General features: G+C 42.3%; 1 protein-coding gene across 1 annotated transcript in view; it reads right to left on the reverse strand.

Moving 5' to 3' along the window:
* Positions 1-6,041, reverse strand: part of UGT8 (UDP glycosyltransferase 8) — a 78,107-nt gene extending 72,066 nt beyond the window's left edge. Inside the window, exon 1 of the mRNA XM_069459174.1 lies at positions 5,914-6,041. The gene's annotated coding sequence lies outside the window, so the exon portion shown is untranslated. The remainder of the gene's footprint in view (positions 1-5,913) is intronic.
* Between the last annotated feature and the right edge of the window lie 18,792 nt (positions 6,042-24,833).

Below are 24,833 nucleotides of genomic sequence, written 5' to 3' on the forward strand. Positions count from 1 at the left end.
CTACTATATAATCTTTCCATCTAATCTAAATGCTTTAATACTTATATAAATTTCCAGCCAGGGAATGGGAACTAACCTAGGCTGTCCTAAGATACCCTGTCTTCATAAATCCAAAGGTATCATTTTATTTTGCCTGTGCACTCCTAAATTCTTACCTTGGTGTGGCACTCCTGTACAAGTCAATTTCAACTTGTCATTTGTTATCTCTGTCAGGGAAGGCTGAGCATGACAATACACAGTGTAAAACTGAGTTGGTGAATAGACAACTGTGGGACTGAAAGAAATCCTAAACTGGAAATCACTTGCACAGATTACTGTGCTTTAAAGTAACAGGAGCATAAACTATGAGGGACCAGGCACAGTGGGCAACAAAGCACCGAAATTCAACTCCAAAACAGAGCAGTGCTGATAGCAAAATGTGTGACTAGAGATTTTCAGGTAAAGAACATGGTCAAATGGGTCAAACATTAATACGTACGTAAAATTCATTTCACCTTAAAAATATGGAACATCTAATTTCATTTTACTCAACAAATACTTATTGAGAGTCCTAAAAGTTATGTACTATTCTAAATGCTGTATAAATAAATAAGTGGTGAATAATAACAGAATATACAAAACAGACATACTGATTTGAGCTAAAAAAATATTATTTGTAACCAATTAATCACCTATATGCCTTGTAAGCAATTAGTAAACAATATGCACTATGCTTAAGTGTTGATTGATTCCCAAACCAATTCACATACATAAACATTTTCTTAAAATATCCACTAATGACGAGGTAAAAAAAAATTCCTATGTATGAAAATACAAATCCAATTTTAAATGTTTATCTCTAATATAAAGCATCACTTCATCCAAACAGAGAAAATCCTAAGGAAAAAAAGGAAAATCCTAAGGTAAAATCCTAAATATTACCATAGTAGACTCAATTAAATATAACAAGCAAACAAACCTCTACGAATCAGTCCCTCCCCTACCACACAGGTTAATAATTCTCACCTGCATAATATGGTGTTGATTTGTAAGACATTGTAAGATACGGAAGTGAGTTCTGAATCATCAAATAATACATTTATTTTGTTAAGTTCTGATACCATCTGTATTATTTTGTTGTTTTGTTTCCAGTTTCTATGAAAATGAGTAATCAATGCCCTTATTAGATAATCTAACTGGAACATACAATACTAAGATGCTTTAACCAAGACATTGAAAATGTCTCAGATTTGATTCCCAGGTGCTTTTTAAAAAGGTCTACGCTATCAGCCCCTCCAGGCTAGTCCTGAGAAACTTAACATCTCTGTAGAGGACCTTGTTCTCCCTTCCCTCTGCTCGTCAAAATTCTCAATTGCTGCTATTCTACTGGTTTCTAACTCAAAAGGCTAAAAATATGATCAAGTTTTCATCTTAAAAATATCTTTTCAATCACCCTCCCTGAACCCTGAGAGCCAGTACTTCTGACAGCAAACGTTACTACAGACCTCCTAATCACAAATCCAAGTTCTGCTTTTCATGAAAACAGCTAGCATGTATTGAACACACACCAGCAACCTTCTGGGCATCTGCTTCACAGATTTTATCTCACCTGATCCTCACAGTAGTCCTATGAGGTAAGTGCTTTGAACCCCGTTTTGCAGATGAGGAAAGGGTACTAAATTGGGAGCCCAAGGTCACAGCTATTTCGGGGCAGAACCCAGACTGTCTGATCCTCCTAAAACTCCTCCTCCAGCTACTGAAATGCTGCTCTCCCCTAATTCACCTCCAACCTCTCTGGTTCAGCACCTTCTCAATTGTCTTTGCTGCTCCCTATTTCTCTACCCAGCTCTCAAATTTCAAAATCTCCAGGGCCTCTATTTCCCTCTTAACTCTTCATTTTTGCCCTGGAAAACCTATCAACTTCCACGGTTTACAATCACCTAGATGCTGAAAACTGCTAACTCAGTCTGTTCATCCATCCATCCATCCATCCGTTTATTGACCTACCTATCTAGCTCAGGGCAACTCCGCTCAGAACTTACGTGCAATGATCCATTGGACATACATCTCCAGATGGATTTTCTACAAACACTTCGTATTGTCTATGTCCAAAACTGAGCTCTATCGCTCTTCCTTCTCGAATCTGCGTCTCCTTTAATGTTCCTCCCATGCCACCCGCTCCCACTGCACCACCTCATCAGTCACCTAACCCTAGAGATTCTACCACCTGAACATCTTTGCAATCAAACCCTTTTCTCCAGCCCACTGCTACCACTTTGGTACAAGTCCTCTCTTACCAAGGTCACCCCAATATCTTCTAAACTGCTGTTCCTGTCTCATGTTCCCCCAGTGCATCCTTCTAGATTGCTGAGAGAGGTGTCTTCTCATCACTCCTTTGTTTAAAACAACCTTGAACAGAAAATAGTCCATACTCCTTAGGATGGCAAACAGCCCTCCATGATCTTGTTCCTGCCTACACCAATTCATCTTTCCTGCCACCTTCTGTGAAGCCTCTGGAATCTTCTGCCCCCATGTACAATTGGTCACTTCCAAACTCCTGCTCGGGGTACTCCACGCCTATCTCTATCACAGCACTTACAGAACTTACAACACCGTACTATACGTATCAAAACCAACTCCTATCTATCGCCCCCTCTTAAACACAGAGCCCTGCCAGGGTCTTAAGCGTAGCACATCCCCAGTGCTGGGCATATCGTATACTTTTAATTAGTATTTGTTGAATAAAACAATGAATGTTTGTAAAAGCTTCAGATTAAGAAAATAGAATTATCAGTATTTTCAAGACCAAGTCAAACGACTTTATTCAAACTGATTTGTTTATGTAGCTCCTCCATAGGTCGGTATGCAAAATAATATTTAAATAATTCACCTAGGCGCTCATGGTTAGCAGGCATACAAAGTCATACTTCTTATGCCTGGTTTCCAGGATAGGAAAATATTAACAACATTACATGTAGTTTTGTGTGTTTCAGCGTCAGAAATTGGTGTGTAAAATATCAGAGTAAATACATCCCTGAACAAGACAATGTGGGCCTACCATGAGAAAAAAAAAAAACTGCTTCAACTTCTCAGAAAAGCAAAGAATTTCCAGAAGACTGAACTGTCTGAAATTAAGATACCCTTCTGAAAATCTCATACACATTTTTTTTTTTCTATAAAAAGCACATGAAAACCTTTTACATAAAGGCCATCCTTCTGGGAACCTAAACAGTTCAGCTCACAACGCAGCCCAAAAACAAAGCATGTGGACAGAAACTGTCACAAGGTCCACAGGCTTTATACTCAGGCAACAGCCCACACCATTTAATGGAAAACAAGACAACAGATAATATAGCATCAGGGCCCGCTCGCAGCCTGACAGCGGTAGAAAACGATAGCTGATAACAGAAAGAGGACCCAGAAAAACCATTATAGAAAGAATGGTACTTCTGTCTCCATTCTAGTATTTCAACCCAGCAGGCTGAGACCATTTATGTCAACAAAAACAGCTCTATACACCTCAACAAATAGCACTATTCAGTTCTTTATGAATTGAAGCTCCTAAAGACACCCCCCCCAAAAAAAACTAACTTATAGCCAATATCTTCCAAAGTGACAAGAAAGACAGTAAGATTCAGAAATTGCTTGTTTTAATGGCTAAGATTTTTTAAGTTTCAGTAATTAGTGGTGTGAGGGGTCAGCTATCTACAAAATGTGCTTATGTAAATAAACACAACCCCAGATGATGGCAAATAAATGAGATATTATTACATATTGTATAAACAATCAAAAGTTCTTACTCTCCCAGCATATCTTAGAAATTTCCAGGTGTATGCTGGAAAAGCTTGTGTGAATTAAACAGTAACTATTTGATAAATAGGCATATAAATGATTTTGAAAAAGTTGAGGATGGAGGGTGGGGTTTTCAGCAATATTTAAAAGGTAATTAAGCTGATGGTTGTTCACAAGGTACCATAAAATGTTTTAATTTAAAGTATTAAGAAATATGAACTGTCAAACTCTTTCAACAAAGAATGTTATAAAAATAATATTTTGTTATAAATATCTTTATTTACTGCATCAGTTTATTATTTTAACGTATGTACCAAGCACAGATATAACAAGTATAACCTTCTGGAAATTTTAGATTTGAAGAGTTTGAATCTCTACGGTAATATTAACCTGGAAAAAGTCAGAAGCATAGTTTCTGCTCAGTTATGCCCAAACTTCTAATAAAGTACCAAGCTTTTATTAAATATCAAGGCTCTGCTTCACCATAGTTTTTAAACACTCCTATAGCACTAGGTCACACAACACTAGATGTCAACTTAAACTTGTTGGTGCTAGGCAAATCAGACAATACTGAAGCATTTCTCCCTGGCATTATCTAGAACAGTTGCTGAACAGAGACACATTCCTAAAGCAAACCTCAAACTACCAAGAGATCATGTCTCTAAGAGAGAACTGAGTCAGATTTAATTTAATGAACACAAAATCCTGATCTTCCTTACCATGTCACATTGAAGTGCATGACTTCTTGGTTCATTTAAAAATCTCCTGACTCCTAATAGTATTAAAATATCGATTAAAAAGCACTTTCTATCCTTCCTTCAAATGGCAATACTTTTTTGCCCCCCTGGGGACACGTGGGAATTCAGCAGGCCAATTCCAAGCGGATACAGATTTTTTTGGAGATGAAATTCTCAGAAATAGAAACAACAGCACACTTGGCAATAGCCCTAACTGTCACACACTGGTGTCACTAATTTTGAAAACCTAATAGTACAAAGTGCCAGCCTAAGGGGACATAAGATTTTTAGAGTGTTTTTTTTTTTTAATCTTTTCCAATAGAATCCACCTGAAATAAAAAGCTCTATCTCCACTGAGGTGACTCTCAGGATCACTCCTGATTTGAAAATGCCACCTCCCCCTCCCCTGGTGATAGTCCCTGTCGCCGCTGAGGATGCCCAGTTAGCAGGATCCGGCCTTCTGCGCCGGTTTGCGGGAGTCTCAGAAGTTCCCCGCCCCCGCCCCCGCCGGCTGAAAGGTGATAAGAACCCGCGGGACAGGTGCTAGTCCAGAGGCGACGCTTTCTCTAAGGCAGTGCTGCAAAGTGAGTGGCGCGGTCACCGTACCCAACTTTTTAAACCCTCCGTTAAACCAGCGAGTTCGCACGTACAGATTGCGCACCCCCTTCCCGCCACCTCTGGTTGTCCTTGTGTCCCAACGCACCGCATCTGCGTGCACTCCCCGCTGCGGCCGGGCTCCCGCGACTCCGCACAGTCCCAGGTCCCCGCGCCGCCCGCCCGCGGAAGGCGCCCTCCTCCCCGGCAGCGTCCTTCTCTCCCCGCGTCCCCGGCGCTCACCGCTTCTCTAACGCCCCGGCCACCACACGCTTCCTTAACGCAAGGGCACCCCCGTGTCGCTCCCCGGTCGCCGCGGGGGCCACTGTGCACTCTGGGGTCTGGTGGGCGCGCGGCCCCCGCGGGCGCCGAGAGGTCCCGGCGGGCGCGCACCGCGCCGGACGCTCCCCACCCCCACCGCATCCCGCGCTCCGTCCCCGCAGCGGGGACGCCAAGCGGAGGAGAGTCCGGGAGGTCACGAACCACCGCCTGCTGCCCCGGCCTCGGGACCCCGCCGTGCCCATCCCTCCGGGGTCAAGTGCAAGGTCCTCAGCGGGACCGGCGCCCCCGTTATCACCTCCCTCCGCCTCGCACGCGCCAACGCCAGGGGACCCTCGCGCCGCTGCCATACGGGAGGGAGAGGACTGCGGGCGCCGGCGGAGGAGCACCTGGGGGGTCCCCGTCACAGTCCTCCACACCCGGCGTGCCTCCCCGCTCCCGCCGTCCCCTGCCGCCTCCCTCAGCCCGACTCCCGTCCCCGCCCCCGATCGCGCCGCCCGCGCCCGCGGGGACGCCGTGGCCCCCAGCTCACCTCGTCTCTCGGCGGCTCCGCGTGCGTCTGAGTGTGTCTCCGCGCGTAATTGTATCCGGAACAGAGGGGACCCGTGTGCGCGCCGGCTCAGGTGTCGCCGCCTTCGGCGGTTCGGGGCGTGAGGGACGCTGCGGAGTTGGCGCGTTGGCTCAGGACGGGCTCTCCCGGCTCAGCGGACGGCGACGCTTTCGCCGTGGCCTCCCGCGGGTCCGCGGCGCGCCTGCTCCTCCGCAGCTCCCCGCGGGCCGCCGGGCCCCCCCGGCCGCGCCCCGCCCCGCGCGCCGCTGTCCTCCCGCGCCCGGCTCGGCGGGCACCTCGCGGGCTGCCGCGCGCTCTCCTCACATCACACGCGTCGCCCCGCGAGCGCCTGCGACGCCCCGGGCCGGGGCATGTATGCGGACGCGCCTTCGGGCCACGCGCGCGAGGCTGGGCGAGGGGCGGCGAGCGGGGACCCGGCTGTCGCCTGCGGAGCGGCGCCGGCGGGCGGGCTGGACGCGCGAACTCGGCGCGCTGGAGCTGCGAATCCTGGGACCCGCACGTGGCCCCGCCCCGTCCCCCCCGCCCCCAGGCCAGGCGTGTCCCGCGCCCTCGCGGCCACACCGCCTGGTCCCGGTGCCCGCCTTTTTTCCTCACGCGGCGCAGCGAGTGCTGCGTGTGGTGACACCCTGTGTCGCCCCGACTCCTGGCCGTCCCGCCTCACTGCGCCTGGGTCCCTTCCGGAGTGGCGCTTGGCTGGTGGCTGGAGGAGTTGGGGCTGGCGCGAAAGGAAAGGGGGGCTGCCCTGGCACCGGCGCTGCCGCCAGCCCGGGCTGCCATGCTGGGCCGCGCCACGTGCAGCACAGAGCGTTAGAAAACGCGGGTTCGGGGATCCTGGAGAAGGAAAATGGGGCGGCTGGGCTCGGTGACATCCCTCCTCGCAGGCTGGCGCTGAAAGGGCCGTTTGTGCTTTGCTTGGTTGAGTCTGTGGCGACTTGATTCTGACTGAATCTGTGTTTGCCAGCACAGAACCTTGCCAAGTGGGCGTCTTGTCCCGCAAGCGGCTGCCTCAGACCCGAGAGGCCAACCGCCCTCCGGCGTGTGGTGTAGACCGTGAGCTTCACGGAAACCAGGAAAGCCCCGTCGTGTCGTTCAGTCTTCCTCTGAGCCTGACGGTCACGGTGGTGCATACGTATGTGCACGTGTGTATGTACGTATGTGCACGTGTGTATGTATGTATATATTTAATATATATGTAGGACGTGAACTGAACTGTTTATTGTTTACGTTCCACCTTCCAGAAAAACAAAACGCATGTGGGTCATAAATTCCAGAAGCGGAGACCCAGCCCCGAACACAAATGTGGGAAGGTTTAAACGCTGAAAACCAAACAATGCCCAGTCAGGTCATTCTTGCCTTGCTCCAAAGACAGATTCAGAAATACGTTGGAACTTTCTCTCCTTAGAGGAAAAAAAAATGTCAATTATGTTTTACCATATATATTATTACTTAATGATAAATTTTAAAAATCCTAGCATAGATAGTGCTTTTCTTATTTTATTAAAGTCCGTATGCTCAAGAATGTTCACCAATGCACAGATTTTTCAAGTGCCGATTTCCAGAAAGATAATGTACTTTCATTCTTTTCAGATTAGAAATTTGAAAATATTCCTGTGGAAAGCACAAGGAATTTTTTTCCCAGCCTTTCTACCTGACTTAAGGAGAGTACCATACTCTGTATTTATTTCTTATTTAAATTGCACTAGAAAAACCTAAAATAGTTAAGTGTTAACAGTGTTATGCATCTGCAATTTTAACTGGTAATGGGAAAGTTAGTCAGCTAAGTTTTAGAGGACTGTTAATATTTATTGACATATTTAAGTAGAGATTTTTCTATTACTGGAGGTAGTTTAGCATAGTAGAAAATGGCCTGTTTTTAGTTGATTTGCTACCTTTCTTGACTGTAGGATTTATTTTTCATAAAGTGTTCTGACAAGACCAAGTTCTTCTAATGCTTTCTTTGCCTTTTATTATAAGTGATGTAGTATTTCTTAAAACCACTTCTTAGATTCATTTTATTCATCTCACGAGCTCTTTTCCTTTCATCCATCTAGCAAATATTTGTTAAGCACCCAGTTTATGCCCAATTTTAATAAACCCTGTAGAGAATTTGTTCCCTTAACTGTCCCCCACCCCAATTATCTCTTGATCCTGCACTTAACAAGCTGGGAAAAGAAGTAACTTACAAACATTTAGAAAAAAATATAAGTATATATCATAGCTCATTTAAATGTAATCACAGGTCAAAGTTCAAAATAAAGACAGTAAGTAGTGGGAGAGAGAAGAGGAGAGATTAATAGTTGGCTAGACTTGTTAGAAAAAGGGTCATGGGAAAGATTGTCCTTGATTTATATCGTGAAGAACAGGTAGGTTTTTTAGTTCTTCGAGAACTAAAGGAAACTTTGTGTGGGAATAAAATAGTGTATTATTAATTCTTCCTGGACAATTTTTACAAGCCAGATGAGGAAACCTATTACCTAAGGCACATGATATTAAAATTTAGTAAGTAACTGCTATAACTTAAATATGAAATATATTGCTTTGTTCAGTTGTGATTTTCGCACTGTTTCAATCCAAGTGAACAGACAGTTGAATACCTATAGGTGCCAGCCCTGCTAGACAGTCCAGCCACAGATACGAATGTGGCATGATCTTCTGTCCCTCAAGGAACTCGGTATTGCAGGAAAGAAGATTAATGCACAACTATAAAACTGTACTTTCCAACAAGGACCTGTTGGGCCTTGACCCTACACGCCACTGAGTTCTCTAGAAGGACTGAAAACAAGCATATGACAACATCCTGGCCCGTTCAAGAAATAGGACGAACTCTGCAATCTGCAGATCTTCTTTAATTTGTTCATCGAATACTAGCTTCTTCATTGTCACTGGCGTTGCCAAATATTTTGCTTGTGTAAATTCTTGATTTTTAATTTTCAAAAGTACGTGGTGTGTTTCTCTGCCCTTCAGACTTTGCCTGGCTATCTTACTTAGGCCTCACCTGAAGTCTCTCTTCCTCGGAAAATCTCCTCCAAGCCCTGGCTGAGGCTGGCTGTGCATCTCTATCACATCCCTGGACTTCCCCTGACCTAGCTCTCATACTACTTTATTATAATTGTTTAGCTGTGTATCTTCTGCTAAAACGTGTATTTTATAATGACAAGGACATGGCACATAGTGGGAACATGAGGAAGTAATGGATGACAGTAAATATACTTGCAAAATCACGCTGTTGGACACGTGCATTCCAGGTATGCCACTCCAGATCCAAGGTTTCCCAGTTCATACGTTGAGAACTCATCTACAATATAATCAGAAGCTTTTGCTTAAAAATAATCAAGCCGCCACCTTCCTATATAATGCAAATGAAATGGATAGTCGCTGACATTTGTCACATACTCCTGTGCCTGTCGGTATGCTAAGTAAGCGGTTTGCCTCCTTATCAAATTTACTTCTCACAACAACTCCATGATGTTAGCATGGAGCCCATTTCATACCTACGGCACATTGATTTTATCAAGCTTAAGTAGCCAAAGGTCACACAGCTATGAAGTGATGGGGTCAGGAACTAAATATGAGACCATAAGGCCAGTCCCAGCTCTTACCTACTGCGCAGTACTTCTTATCACTAACTTACCTGCACAGGTCATTAGCTTATCTCTCAGCTGCAAATCACCCTTCTCCCTTCTGCTGTGGAATTCGGAGGCTGGGGAGCCTCATTTCTGCTGCTCCGGCGGGCTCCATGCCAGTCTCTGCCCAGGGGGGTGCAAGAGGGTGACTGCAAGGCTGGGGGAGGAAGAAGGGGATGCTCTTTCCTGGCCACTTCCTGTGGGTTTCCTGTAGGCTTCCTGTCTGCTGTGCTTCTGGTGGGCCTCAATCAGCCCGGCATGGTTCCTCACTCTCCCTCCAGCAGCAGAAGTCCTTTCTCCAGCTGCGTAAGAATCCAGTTTGCAGTTGTTTGCAGTTGCAGTTTGCAGTTGTCCAGCACTGCAGAACCAGCTTCATCAAGCCCCTCTCCTCAGAGCCCCCCACCCCCAGGACTCCTCCCCTAATGTCATAAATTCCAATGAATCCATCTCCTTGTTCCCCATCCTTAGGGATGGGGGCTGCTTCCTGCAGTTAAAATCTGGAGTTGTCTTTCCTTGATCTAATTAACAACTTCATACGTAGGAACAGTCTCTCCTGACTGGACCTCGACCCGTGCAAGATTATACACGCAGCTATTAAGTGATAAAGTCAGGAACTAGAACTGGGCCGGTCCAACCAACCACAGCTGGTCCCTAGCGTGAAACACCCTTATCACTGTGCTGATCTAGGTGAAATTCCATTTGCTTGTCATTTTCTACATGAATAAATAATAATAGTAGGCATTAGAACAGCAAAGAAGTAAATTAACAAAAACAAGTGTGGAGTTTAGGAAGTGTCAAACTGAAATTTTCTGTTGGGCATGCAATCGCATGGACTTCTTTAAAGTCTTTTCAGTTCTAATACAGCCATATAGACAGACAGATGTCTAACTAGATAGATATATGACTGTAATACAACTATATAGCCATATACACATAGATAGCTATCTAGCTAGATAGATACATGTGGCTAGATTATACAGCTAATATGTAACCATATACAGAGGGAGAGAGACAGGTATCTAGTTGGCTAGCCACTAATTTGGGCTTTGAGATGTTCGATGAGGTGGTCAGAAACATAACCTTTCACATCTAAAATTAATAACTAGAATGTCCGTACTTCTTTCTATCCAGAATAAATGCTATAAAGAAACGTGTGAGTTTATTTTATATTTCCAGGTTTAAAGATACTAGATTATCTAGATTATTGTTGCTGCTGCTCCTATTTCCCACACCACTCTAGCTGTAAGTGCAATGTAAGTGAATCGTTTTTCAAGGTTTTTTTTTTTTTTTTCTGAGACAGAGTCTTACTCTGTTGCCCCGGCTAGGGTGCCGTGGCGTCAGCCTAGCTCACAGTAACCTCAAACTCCTGGGCTCAAGCGATCCTCCTGCCTCAGCCTCCCGAGTAGCTGGGATTACAGGCATGTGCCACCATGCCCGGCTAACTTTTTCTGTATATTTTTAGTTGTCCAGTTAATTTCTTTCTATTTTTTTTTTTTTTTTAGTAGAGCGGGGTTTTACTCTTGCTCAGGCTGGTCTTGAACTCCCGACCTCCAGCGATCCTCCCGCCTCGGCCTCCCAGAGTGCTAGGATTACAGGCTTGAGCCACCACGCCTGGCCTCAAGTTTTCTTAATTGGAGAATTTTTAACCAGTGATAGATATGGTTTTCATTTGATCAGCAAATATTTTTAATCATTTAAGTGCAAGGTACAGTGCCACATGCCAGTGTGACAATGGTAAATAGGACAGTATATGCAGTTCCTGCCCTGCTCTTGCAGCCTGAGGAGGTAGATACATGTTCAACAAGCGACTACTTTGACAAAGTATTCAATTTTATGTCATTTATTTCTGAGCTTTTGGGTTTTTTTTTTTTTTTTTTTTGGTTGGGAGGGGATGAAAATAAGAAAATACCTCTTAATATACAACTGGAAGATAGTCATCAAAATTTTAAGATTTTTGTCCTAGCCAATGAACTCATTCTCTCAATCAAGTCCATGAGTGACACGGAAACCTCAAGAAGACCAGAGAGCTACAAAAGTGACGATGTGTTGGTGACACTACCTTTCCTAATTTCAGGCCATGTATACAGTCAACTGTGTTTGCTGAGTGACAGCATGCAATGACATTGCCTTATGAATCATTTCTACCTTTCTTATGTACAGTTCTCACGAGTCACACACTCAACACTTTGAAAAGCTTTCTTTGGTTTTACTGTGGGGTGGCTGGCGTGGTGTCACACAGCACCCAGTAAGGGAGGAAATGACAGCAGGGTGTTTAGTATCTACCTCTTGAGCTCCTACAATGCACTGTTGTCTTTGGCTCCACGCCACAGTTTTTAAAGCTGTAATTGTAATTTTGTTGGACTCGGAATTACACAAAAGACCTCCTAGAAATGCACATCTCTGAACTCCACCTTCAGAGATTCTGACTCATCGGGTCTGGGATATGGTTCAAGAATCTGGATTTTTTTAAGAGATACTAAAGGTCTGAAAGTTCTGACGCGACTGAATCATTGCTTTGAAGATTAACTAGAGCATCAGAGGGAAGGTGAACCGGGGGCAGATGTGAGGGGAGTTCAGCATCTGGAACATAACGTGGGTTCTGAAGCCATCTTGGGAGTAGATCCCGGTTCTCCAAACTTTCCTGATGATGAGAATCCCCTGGGAACTTTGGGCAACTTACTCTGCCCAACAGAATTACCTGGAGAACATTTAAACCTCTAGACGTCCAAGCCACACTGCAGACTGAATCAAAATCTCTAGGGCTCAGCCTGGGCAGGAGTATTTTTTAAGGCTCTCATATAATTTCAATGTGCAGCCCAGGACTTGAGCGACCGTGCTAGAGACTGATTCTCAAAGCCAAGGGCGGCGACCAAGAATCTATGTTTTTAGTATAAGCTCCACGCGGTCCTTATAAACATAAAATTTGGAAATTATTAAATTTGATAGATAAATATTTATTTCGAAATATTTAAAGAAAGAACCATCCACTTCATAATATATAGTACAAAGGGGCGGGCTTCTACTTATGGGAATTGATGATTACAACATTCTTTAGCTCAAACTGCCTATCCTTGTCATTGACAATTATATTAAATAGGTATATATGTATATACACACAGAGATACATATATATACATGTCTCTCTCTCTCTGTCTCTCTCTCCAGGGTTTTCCAGAGAAAGAAAACCAACAGGATGTATGTAGATACATACGTAAGAGGAGATAGGAATTGGCTCACGCAGTTAAGGAGCAGAGAAGTCCCAAGATCCTTTGTCTGCAAACCACAGAACCAAGAAAGCGGGTGGAGTAATTCAGTCAAAGCCCAAAGGCCTGAGAGTCAGGGGGCAGATGTATAAATACTGGTCCGAGTCTACAGGCCAGAGCACCAGGAGTGCCAGCGTCTGAGGGCCAAACTGTGGATGTTTTGGCTCAAGAGGAGAGAGTGAATTCATCCTTCCTCTGCTTTTTTGTTCTGTGGGCCCTCAACTGCTTGGAGGAGGCCCACCACGCTGGGGAGGGCCATCTGCTTTGCTCAGTTTACCAACTCAAATATTAATCTCTTCCAGAAATATCCAGAGATAATGTTTTACCAGCTACCTGAGCATCCCTTAGCCTAGTCAAGTTAACACATAGAATTAACCATCAATAGATAGGTAGGTAGATAGATAGATAGATAGAAGTATTTGGGCCTTTATATTGTGAAATAAGAACTAAACACAAATGACAAGTTCTTATAATAAATGAGATTTATGACTGCTTTACTAATGTAATGAAATATTACTTCCCTGAAAGGTAATTTTCAGGGTGTGGGGTTATATTGCTTTTCCTCATTTAAACTTCCTATTCATCTCCATCAAGCCCTTTCCAAATTCAAAGTGGACCAACTTGTTCCCAAGAAGAAAAAGCACCACCCCACCTTCCAAAATAATTTGCACCAGGACCAGACTGTGTGTTCTGCTGAAGGCGGCAGAACATAGGGAGGCCTTTAACCCCACCCAAGAGGGAAGAGAGTTACTCACAGATATCTCAGTGATACTCAACAACAGACGGCAGGGGAGCGCGGTGTCTTGATTCCAGGAAACCCTACACGTGATTTCCTCTTGCAGAATCATGAGACATTTAATAAGAACTAGACAACGGTGACCTTTCGTCTAGTCCAACTACCACATTTGAAAGAAGGGGACACTGGTGAGCAGAGAAATTAACTGCTTTGCCTCAAGTTAGCACAAGTTAGTGCCTAGTTTCCCTGCAGCTGACTCTGAGTCCGGGACTTTTAACCCCTCATACTGTCTGTCTTCTCTTCCAGCTCGCTCACCTTTAGGCTAGCTGTTATTAAATAATCTAAATTCTAGTATTCGGGAGAGTGCTGAGATGGGTGAAATTCAAACAGATACTACTGTGCTGAGGATGGAACTTTCGCCGCGATTCATAAGGGTTTAAGTCCTTGTGTTGTGCCCTTTGAATGGCTTTTCTATCTTTTTATCCCAAAGGTCTTTTGGGATCAAGATCAGGGCCTATATAAGGGAGGTAAAGACATGAACTATTAGTTAAGTTGAGTTCTTCCCCTTAAAAAGCGTTCACTTTCTTTTGACCCTCATTTCCTTACCTCTGCATGTCTTGCTTCTACCATAGCATCTGCGATGTTAAGAAATCATAAACAGGGTATATTTTCCTGAAAATGGCCTGTTTTTCATCTAGGCAAGAAATTCTTCAACTGGCATGTATTCTTTGGTATTCTAGAGTTCCTGATGAAAAACTAAAATTGGTTTTAGCGCTTTCTGTAGCTTTTGGATGGTAACCTTTTATCCTAGTACCACTACTAAGTTCCAATGCCCACATTTGTGTTTGTGTTCATCGGTGTGTTTAATTCCATCAGGGAAGACCAAATAACACAGGACACTGTAGGTAGAAAACTTTTGTAGCTGTTTCAGTAAAAAAAAAAAAAAAATGAGAGAATAATTGAGTCAAAGAATACATGGTAGTATAGACTCCATAGTAGTCAGGCTCTACTTTTTTACTTTAATTGGATATTTTGCTGGTTTGGATCCACTTCTTTGTGCAAAACAAGTGAAAATCATGTAAGTGGAAGTGATGCCCCTGTGGCTCATGCCAGGAAACCCCTATGATTTTCCTCCATTGTGTTCTGCAATCAGCTTGCAGAATTACTTTACCTGTAAATGAACCAATAAATGTACAAAAAAAAATTTTTTCCTTATTCCAACAGTCATCAAATAAGATACTCTATTCCTATGGATTTTATAATTGCCATGTTATGTTTCTTTAAGTGAATAGATAGTCCTGTATTCTTGTCAACTGACATCTCGTTAAATTATAATTTCTAGATTGTCTGTGGGCAGTCTGATTAAGTATACGATTTTATTATACGGACTTGGCAAACATAGTGATGGAATACAGATTCCTAGTCAAAAGCTCAAGCTTTGGAGTCAGGATGCCTGGATCCAAACCTTAGTCTCTAGAGTCTAGATTACTTTACTGGCCAAGTTACTGAACATCTTTCTCTTAATTTCCTGGTCTGTAAAATGGTGATAATAACAATTTATACTTCATAGGATTGTTGTGAAGATTCAATCAGTGATACATGAAAAACACTTAGAATATACTTTCTGCGCAGTAAATGCTCAAAAGAAGTGTTAGTAGCATTGAAGGTGAAAACAGAAACATTTTAAATCTGATTTTATATCTCTCTATCATTAAACCCTGCACTGGTGATTTGGTTTCAATAAAACAGCATTATTTGTCACATTGAAATGCTTCTGTTAATAATTGTTTGTTTGGGGGGTTGTCAATATGTTTATAATTAACTTGTAAACACATAGGTGACTTTGTGAAACAGTATTCGTGAACAGTTGAAGAGGCTTTAAGGGGACGGTCGGTATTGATGAAATTTAGGAAGACTCATAAAGGGGTTCATAGGTGAAGTCGACATTTTGGAAGAGAAACAGATGAAGTTCATAACCCAGTGACCTCACTGCCGAATCCAGGTGTGTCATAAACAGATCCTGTGATGCAAATCAGGTTACCTGCTGAGAACAGATTAAACAAATTCATACAAATCAGCCTTTGTCCATTTCCTTAACATGACTTCTTGATTTACTAGGCTTGGGAAGCACCAATATGCCCGATGATCTCTAGCCTTGGAAATTCCCTGGAGCCCTGTGGAATGTTCTCACGATTTTGGCCTCACCTCCTCCTCCGCTGCACGGAGAGCAGACCCAGCAGGGTTATATGGTGAGGTTGGGAAGAATGGCCTCCCCCTCCCATCTCTGCTCCTGTGTAATGCATCTAAAAGACGTGATGTTTCTCTCGGAATTCTGATTAACACATATAACTTCTTTCTAAGGAGCGTAGGAGACCATAAGGAGACAAAGTCAAGTTTCACTTTGACAATGACCTGCTGAATTTTAAAATAAGAATTTTATACAACATGTTATTGCTTAAACAACTTATTCATATGCCATACCTTTATTCATGGTGTTTCCTAGAATGCCTTTCTGTGCCTCTTCAGCAGCATTATATTTTATGTCTAAATCCTACCCACCTACTCTGGCTCCAACGAGCCAACTCAACCACAAAACCGTCTCAGATTTCCTCAGCTAGACATGATCTCTCCCCGATTGCCTTAGACTCTAACTTTCTGAGCTTTCCTAGGGGTTAAATTTCTTGAAGGCTTTGTTCTTAGTATGTGTTCATGAATATTTGTTGATTGAATAAATAAATTTCATAATTAGGTAAAGTAGATGATCTCAGTTTTTCTAGAACATTGAGTTAAATCCTTGCATTTGGAAATGGAAGCATTCTTTGTAACTTTCTGCCACGTTGAGGTGCTCATATTTCAGCATATCTTTCAGAATACTTCTCTAAATTTCATATCTTTTTCCTCTTCCCCCTATTTCTCTAAGTATACTGTTGAACAGTTCTGTTTATTAAACTTGCTGGGCAACAGAGTGAGACTCTGTCTCAAAAAAAAGAAAAGAAAACAAAACAAAACAAAACAAAAGTTAAGTTGAGTCACTGGTAGACTTTGAGGAGAACAGTGATAACGATTTATTTATTATCACAGATGACAATGATAGCTTCTTACACCTGGAAGGAAGAAACCTTAAAAGATTGTCTCTAGTCCCAGCCTTTTAAATGGGTTTAAACCCAGAGAGCCAACTCGGACTGAGGTGCTTGCTGTGTAGGCAAAGAGTCTAAGGCCAAACCCTGTCTCAGCCAGAAACACTTCCCTGGTCAATGAGCAAGGCCTGCCCCAGTGTCAGGACGTTGGTTGCCATGTGTTTAGGTTCCTCATCTAGTCCAGCCACCTTTCCCCCATCTGGACACACTGATCTTCCAACAGGTGACATGACTTATTGACATCATCACCTAATTACTATCAGGACTTCTGAGCCCCAGATTACTGATACTCATTGTATCTCGTTCCTTCCCCTTTTCAGTTTTTACACTTGAAGCAGTGATCATTACATTTCTTTCCTGGAAACTGAAAAGATATTAAAATAAAAAGATGTTGTGATGATAAAGAATATTGATGCAGGCCGGGCGCGGTGGCTCACGCCTGTCATCGTAGCACTCAGGGAGGCCGAGGCGGGAGGATCGCTCGAGGTCAGGAGTTCAAGACCCGCCTGAGCAAGGGCGAGACCCCGTCTCTACTAAAAATAGAAAGAAATTATCTGGACAGCTAAAAATATATACAAAAACTTAGCCGGGCATGGTGGCACATGCCTGTAGTCCCAGCTACTTGGGAGGCTGAGGCAGGAGGATCGCTTGAGCCCAGGAATTTGAGGTTGCCGTGAGCTAGGCTGACGCCACGGCACTCACTCAAGCCCAGGCAACAAAGCGAGACTCTGTCTCAAAAAAAAGAAAAAAAAAAGAATATTGATGCAAATTTTATTTCCTTAAATTTATATAAACTTCCCAGTTTTTTAAAGCACTTTTGTCTTTATCTTCGTTGAAGCTCTGAATGGCCCTATGAATCCTTAATAATCCCATAAAACGATCCTAGGGCCATCAACATGCAAAAACAGCCCCTCCAGCCACTCTTAACTGGAATTGCATTTGCCAGTGATTATGGAGGGTTTTTTTTTTTTCCTTAAAAAAAAAAAAACAATTACATCTATACAATTTAGTTTAAAATTATTACTGTAGTTATTTCATACTTTTTACGAAAATATTTCTTAGTGCAAGTAGAGCAAAAGGAAGGAGGGACCAAAGGTACCGAAACGGTCAGTGATAACTTTAAACTGCCGTTCTTTCTGTGCATTGTGGGGAGAAGGAGGAGGAGTTTGTTCTGAGCTCCTGTGATGACTAATGAAATTTTTATTCCTTTCAATAAGAGCTTTAACAATTCGGCTGTGTTATAATGAAATGTCCATTTGTCCGAAGTCTGGTTCCTGGCCCATCAATACCTCTTTGTGGGAGGTGCACCCCTAAAGTATGCCTTTGTCCTATGTGGAATGTGACCAGAGGCGTTCCGTGTAAGGAGTCTCAGTAAAGCAGCCTGACGTGAACAATGGGCCTTCAGAGACGCTAAAATTAAAATGCGTACATATATTTTTCCGTACCATGTGCCATTCATTACCTGACTAAAACATTATGTAAAACAATGGGGAGTAAAACTTCACATTTTAATATGATCCTGGAGAAATGTTTAAAAAAAAATCTAAATAATAAGTACAACATTCTCAGCCACGTGTAAAGGACATCTGGAAACTATTTTTTTGTTGTTGTTCTGTACGGCTAAAGGACTTCAGTTCAAAACTATCTAATGATTGTAAATCGTCTATGCTTTCCTAGAAATATTTTTGCTTTTATATTCTGATGAGAAGTATTCACTTTTTTGCCTTATGTTTCAAATGCAGCTCATGCCAACTGGGATGTCTTTTCTTACTTTCTTGTTCCTTTCGTTAATATTTAGTATGTAGGGAGAACCAACAAAATGTTGGATCAGTATTAAATATGACTTTAGCCATAGTGGCCTCAAATGTCCACTGTGACAGAAAAGCACCATGTGCTTATAAAGAATCCACGTAGAGCAGAGAATGGAAGCAACATGATAAGCATCTTGTGGATTTGCATCGCTGGATGTTTTTGCTTTTAACGGGCTATTCTGAGCTGATAACAACTTGACTTTTATCACATACAAAAACCCAACACTTTTACTGCTCCATTCTCAGCTCCAGGGTCTGGGGCACCAACAGGACTGGCCAGGTGGCCGCCCCGTCCTGAGCAGCACAGCAGCAGCTGCGTCTGGTGGGCGGGGCCGTGAGCAGCATCACCTTCTCCAGGTGTCTGTGGGAAATGCTGCCCCAGGGGAGGCTGCTGGGGACCATGGTCACAGCCACTGCATGGCTACTACTGGTAGCCTCTGCCCTTCTTTCTTCCTAGATTTCTCCAAATGTCTCAGGGATGTGATCTCCCCGGCAACTCTTTCTGTGTGGTTATTCTCTCGTTTTCTGCTCCACTGTGTTGCTATAGATTCTTCTTTTTTTTTTTTTTGGAGACAGAGTCTCACTCTGTTGCCCGGGCTAGAGTGCCGTGGCGTCAGCCTAGCTCACAGCAACCTCAGACTCCTGACCTCGAGCAATCCTCCTGCCTCAGCCTCCCAGAGTGCTAGGATTACAGGCGTGAGCCACCACGCCCAGCCTGCCGTAGATTCTTAATTGGACTTTTAAGTCCTTCCAGAGCTATTTCTGTTCAGGGATAGCTGTTCAATTGTTATGGTGGGAGGACAAAGGCTGATATTTCATACTCCATCATCTTGCTGACTTTACTCTCCTCAACTATATGTGCTATGCTTTAGATTGTTTTTTTTTTCTGTTTTTCTTAATAGATTATCAACTACTTCACAAGGGTAATATTATACACACACGCACACACATATAGTCAACCACAGTTCCTGGTTAAGTGATAGGCATTCTATGAATGCTTATTGAACAAATATACGAAGAACAGAGGAGTGATCATATTTCTCATTCCCTCTTTTTGTTCCTTTCAGGTAACTTTTGACTAAAGGTAACTTTTGACTATGGGAAGTTCTTACAGATGAAAAGGAAATAAAAATTCAGGTAATATATCTTTACCAAAGCTTTTATAAAAGTGGAAGTGATTCTAAAATGAAGAAAAACTATTTGTTGCCTTCATCAATTTACAATAGCTTAGCAACATCCTCCATAAGAACTGGTTGCAGTGAAAAATTATAGCAAGTTACCACTAGCTTGTCTTAGCAGGATCTTTTGTAAAGCTTGTGTAAAATGTTATGCCAGGCAGAATTGACCTAAGCAAGGAACATGTTTTATTTTCACAGGTAATTTGCTTAGACATTAATAAAATGAGTTGTGCCTACATAGAATGATCTATATCATCTGCAGAAGCTCCCAGACTCCAAAGCTGTCTTTCCTCTGCGAATCACGATGTTGAAATAATCATGAATCCTTTTATTCTAATGGTCTGTTTATTAGTAGAGAAAACACTGGGATGTTGTCATTTCTCACTTGGTAAAGTCAGCAAGAGTATTCTACTCACTGCTCTCTTGAGAATTCTTTCCTAGGATAGTAGACAAAAGATAGGTTGTGTATTAGACAAGAGAAATTAACAAAACTATAGAATCTGAGGGTTATCTCATAGAAGTACTAGCTAGAAAACATATTTGGGACTTTGAGAGGGACAGTCTCAATCTTGGGGGGGCCTCCAACTCGTCATTTATAAAATAAAAAGTTTATTTCCATAAACCTACCAAAAGAACTCTCTAGACAACTGATTCTTTCTCTGGCTAGAGCTCTAGGAAGATGTCTCCAGGTTTAGTGGGTTCCTGTGTGCCTGCAGCTTGCTCAGTCTGAGTTAGAGTGACGACAAGAAATACCAGCATCCCACAGCTAGACTCCCCTCTCTTGGATAACATTTCTTATTGTGTAGAGTGAGTCAAATTTATTCAAATAGTAATGGCATCCTGATGGCATGCAAGTTTAGCATATTATTGAAATTATATCACTTTGACAGTGTTGTATGATTCAGTACTGGTGTGTCTGTCTTAATGCTCATACGACAAATGACTCATCACACACTGATACGATGCGCAGGATGTTTTGCACAATTTGAATGTAAACACTGTGCTGGATAACATGAATTTTCTCTTTCCAAAGGCCATAGTCTTCATCCACTAGATCCTTAAAAGTGTGCTCTTCTTTTTCCTTTTTGTATTACATGACGACCATTGCAAAACAAAGTTCCTAATTAAATAGCATTGCTTTAATCCTTACGTCAATCTTTGGCTCTGTCTCCAGGAGGCAATTGTTTCATTGTACAGTAGACAGTTTTATAGGGTCATTGTAATTACACCGAAGTTGGAAATTAATACAATCCCAATATTCATTACAAATATTTTGTTTGTTCGTTTTTTAAATATGCCTCTATATACACATAAAGCCCTCTCAATAATCATGTATTTGGAACACGTACAATTCTGTATCCAATACTTCAACCAATATATTTCATGTGATCTTTCTTAAAGTCAGGAAGGCCACCTCTGTGAAAGTGAGATTGGACGTGTCATGGTGGAAAAGTCATTCACTTTATATGTCATATGATAATTATGTAAATTAGTGGATTATGGGCTGCATTTGCCTTATTTAGGATAAATTTTAAGTGAAAGTTCCCAAAGAATTGTTGAGGTTGAAAACTTATGCTTCTCTTGAAACACCTTTATAACAAGTTTTCAAATTAATTTCTAAAAAGGTTGAATTGGTTAACACTGTCATTGGCAATAAAAGTTTTATTTCAGCATTTACAAAAAAAAAATGATAGGAATAAATATTTATGGGGCGTCTCATTTCTCACTGCTCGTCCAGCTACTCTTCACGTTTGTTTATTCTTTCATTTATTCATCTTAGTCCATCTGGGTGGCTCTAACAAAATACCATCATCGTGATTCTTATTGTTATGGTTTCTTTCTAATTTGGTCTTGAGGTCTCTCTCCTGAGAGTGGTATCTACTCTCTAGGAGAGGCCTGGCCCAGTGGAAAGTTAGGGTTGGTGTGTCTGCCAAGTGAGACACAATGAAGAAGTGAAACCAAAATGCATGAAATAGAAGAAACTTCTTATTCCTAGGTCCACGAGAGGTTAGCAGTGGCAGCAGGGGACTGATGCAAAGTCTAAAGGTGGCAAGAAGCTTAACCAGCAGGTGGGCAGAGAGAGAGAGAGAGAGAGAGAGAGAGAGAGAGAGAACCTGTTGGACGAAGGCTTCATACAGGTCCGTGGACACCATCCCTTAGGCTCTCCCGTGGGGGCTGTAGGTTGGCTAGTTTAAAGAAAACACATTCGGGGGACTTTCTTGCATGCCTCTGGTGTTGACCACGAGGCTGTGTCGTAGTCAGCAGCTGTGGAATACGCTGGCTTTGGGATCAGTGAGATGAGAAACAAGAGGGCCATATCTCCAGCAACCACGTGGGAAGGGTAAGTTTTAACTAGGCCAGAGACGATGGGTCACCGCTGGATTCAAACAACTCATGTCAGGCCGATACATGGAAGCTATGACAGCAACCGAATTCAACCAATTTATGACAGCCATAAACGGGGAAGCTTGCAAACAACAGAAATGTCTCGCAGTGTTGGTGGCTGGGAAGTCACCATCATGGTGCCAGCAGATTTGCCTCTGATGAAGGCCATTTCCTGGTTCATAGATGGCGCCTTCTCCCTACATCCTCACATGGTGGAAGGGACAAGGGGGCTTGCTAGGGCTTCTTTCATAAGGGCATTAATCCAATTCATGAGCACTCTGCCCTCACGGACTAATCACCTCCCAATGGCTCCACCTCCTCACAGCAACACGTTAGTGATTAAGTTTCAACATATACATTTTGAGTAGAAAAGAAACATCAGTCCGTAACACCAACTTCTTGCCATAATCCCAGAAGAAAGTATTTCTATACTCAGATTTTGCAGAAAACGGAAAAAAGGCTCACCCATGCTAAGAATTTATTAAAGATCACACAGCAACAGAAAGATCCAAGATTCAAATCCAAACTGTCAGGTACCAAAACCTGTGTTGTTCTTTCTGGTCTACCTGACAATTATTATTACTCTAGAAAGTTAAATTATTTTTGCTGATTTAATAAGCAAAGTTAACTTTTTTTTTTTAGTTTCTTTGATATCACAAGGTTGAAAATTTTTTCCCGTTAACTATTTCTTCACATGACAGTGTCGTGTGCTTTAGTAATTTGTTACTATTGTGATTTTAATGTTTTTCTTACTCACTTACAGAATATATAGATTGAGATATAGACATAAATAGTTTTTTGTAACGTACAAAGTAAATTTACATTTTCATTGTTTTAAACTTGTTTGTAAGAGTTAAAATTTAGATGAATTTAACATATTGCATTTTACTTTTTTATTTATTGACGTGAACAGATGGAGGCATTAAAAATAGGACAAATGGCAATCTTATATTAGAGAAGACTACTTCTGTGTACAACAGTCTTGTTTTGACTGCAACTACATGACATTATGAGTTGCAGGGCCTACTGATGGAAAAATCTAGATTGATCAGTAATTATTTGTTTGGAATGCAAACTAGCTTTTTATTAAAGAGCATTTTAATTTGAAATAAATGTTCTTATGGGATGTTTTCGCTTTTCTAATCTCAACATTCAGAACATTCAGAAACTGTATGCCCATATTTTCTGTTAATATTTTGCTTTTGTTATCGCAAGTTGAGTCTACAGTTCCCTAATAAATGCTGTTATATGACTGGGCTTGTTTTATCTTCATCATTTGGTTTTATCACTATAATTTAGTCAATGGAGCTGTGTTTACTCTTCTCAATGAGTCATGTTTCCTTTATGCATTTATTAATATGCTTTACAAAGATTACTTTCACTCCCATTCATGTCTCTGACTAGTTGCCTAAATGTCTTTTGATGAATAGAAACGGTCGTTGGGAGAATTTTCTAGAAATTAGCTTATTAGTTTCCAATAAAGGACAATAAGTACAAATGAACAAAATATTATAGAAAACTGTATTAGTGATGAAAGTATCAATAACTTCTTCTTTTTTTTTTTTTTTTTGGAGACAGAGTCTCACTCTGTTGCCTGGGCTAGAGTGAGTGCCGTGGCGTCAGCCTAGCTCACAGCAACCTCAAATTCCCGGGCTCAAGCCATCCTCCTGCCTCAGCCTCCCAAGTAGCTGGGACTACAGGCATGCGCCACCACGCCCGGCTAATTTTTTCTATATATAGTTTTAGTTGGCCATATAATTTCTTTCTATTTTTAGTAGAGACAGGGGTCTTGCTCTTGCTCAGGCTGGTCTCGAACTCCTGAGCTCGAGCGATCCACCCGCCTTGGCCTCCCAGAGTGCTAGGATGACAGGCGAGAGCCACCGCGCCCGGCCTCAATAACCTCTAATAGGACATAAATACAGGAATTTAAGGGCTATTTTTTTCCACTATTGCTATGATTACTAGCTGCTATTTACTGAGCCCTTACTAACTGCCATCCACTGGCTAAATACTCCACCATTATCTCATAATTTAGATTTCACAACTCTTAGGTAAATATAATGATGAAAATGGGGTTTTTTAAAAAGATTATGAAAGGGTTAGGTATTTGATGCAGGTCACGTAGCTAGTGAGTAGGTAGAGTCTGAATTTGAATCCAGTTCCAAATTTATTTGAGTGTAAAACAACTTCAGGAACACCTCTTTCCAACTGTTGGGACAACTGTGCTCCCAGAACACAGTCCCAAAATGTCCCCTTAGGTGTCCTAGACTTGATCAGACTTGAGTCTCAATCATTCAAATAAGGCTCATGAGACAAATATAAAGAAATTAAAATGTCATTTTGTTTTTTTTTTTTTTTTTTTTTTGGAGACAGAGTCTCACTCTGTTGCCTGGGCTAGAGTGAGTGCCGTGGCTTCAGCCTAGCTCACAGCAACCTCCAACTCCTGGGCTCAAGCCATCCTCCTGCCTCAGCCTCCCAAGTAGCTGGGACTACAGGCATGCGCCACCATGCCCGGCTAATTTTTTGTATATATATATTTTAGTTGTCCATATAATTTCTTTCTATTTTTAGTAGAGACGGGGTCTCACTCTTGCTCAGGCTGGTCTTGAACTCCTGACCTCGAGCGATCCACCTGCCTCGGCCTCCCAGAGTGCTAGGATTACAGGCGTGAGCCACCGCGCCCGGCCTAAAATGTCATTTTGAATAATGTACAATGCTAAGTATTAACATAAATGCTAAAAGAATTAG

Source organism: Eulemur rufifrons, chromosome 26 (assembly GCF_041146395.1).
Source record: "Eulemur rufifrons isolate Redbay chromosome 26, OSU_ERuf_1, whole genome shotgun sequence".
NCBI classification, from domain to species: domain Eukaryota; kingdom Metazoa; phylum Chordata; class Mammalia; order Primates; family Lemuridae; genus Eulemur; species Eulemur rufifrons.